Source organism: Eutrema salsugineum, unplaced genomic scaffold (genome assembly GCF_000478725.1).
Source record: "Eutrema salsugineum unplaced genomic scaffold, Eutsalg1_0 scaffold_25, whole genome shotgun sequence".
NCBI classification, from domain to species: Eukaryota; Viridiplantae; Streptophyta; class Magnoliopsida; order Brassicales; family Brassicaceae; genus Eutrema; species Eutrema salsugineum.
In genome coordinates this window covers 364,670-365,296 of record NW_006256789.1, presented here as the reverse complement: position 1 = coordinate 365,296, position 627 = coordinate 364,670, and the positions used below count along the sequence as shown (strand labels likewise).

The 627-nt window shown below is 42.4% G+C and overlaps 1 non-coding gene across 1 annotated transcript; it reads left to right on the top strand.

Annotated features, from left to right (window-relative positions):
• Positions 1–273: 273 nt before the first annotated feature.
• On the top strand, positions 274–380 carry LOC112086003. Its single transcript, XR_002899239.1, has one exon. It is a non-coding gene; the product is annotated as a small nucleolar RNA R71 (small nucleolar RNA).
• The last annotated feature ends 247 nt before the right edge of the window (positions 381–627 follow it).

Below are 627 nucleotides of genomic sequence, written 5' to 3'. Positions count from 1 at the left end.
TGGCTTTTGAGTGGCCAATAACACCTTGTCCAGCTTGCTTTCAAGTGTTTTAAAGTCCTTCTCATACCTTTGATCCCTGCTTGAACTCTCACTCCTATTGGCTCTATCAAAGTCTTCTCTATATGTATCATTGCTCATTGCTAAGTTCTCAACCAGCTCTAAAGCAGCATGAATCTCCTTACCAGAAAGTTACCATTGGAGGCAGTATCCAGCTGGTTCCTAATCTTGGGAAGAGCTCCTCTATAAAGTGTACTGAGAAGAGAAGCCTCACTAAACCTATGGTGTGGGCATTGGTTGGTGTAGCTCCTGAATCTCTCATATGCTTCACCAAAACTCTCATTGCTGTGTTGAGTGAAGCTAGATATTTGGTTTCACAGTTTAGCTGTTTTGGAAGTGTAGAAGAACTTAGATAGAAAGGCCTGCTTGCATTGCTCCCAGGTCTGAATGGAGCCTCTTGGGAGGTTCTTTTCTTATTGGTGAGCTTTGTCACCAAGACTGAAGGGGAATAATCTGAGCTTGAAGCTATCCTCAGATACTCCATTTATCTTTGTCAAGTCACAAACCTTATTAAATTGATCCACGTGTTCCAAGGGATCTCCCATTGCTAATCCATGGAACTTGGAGTTT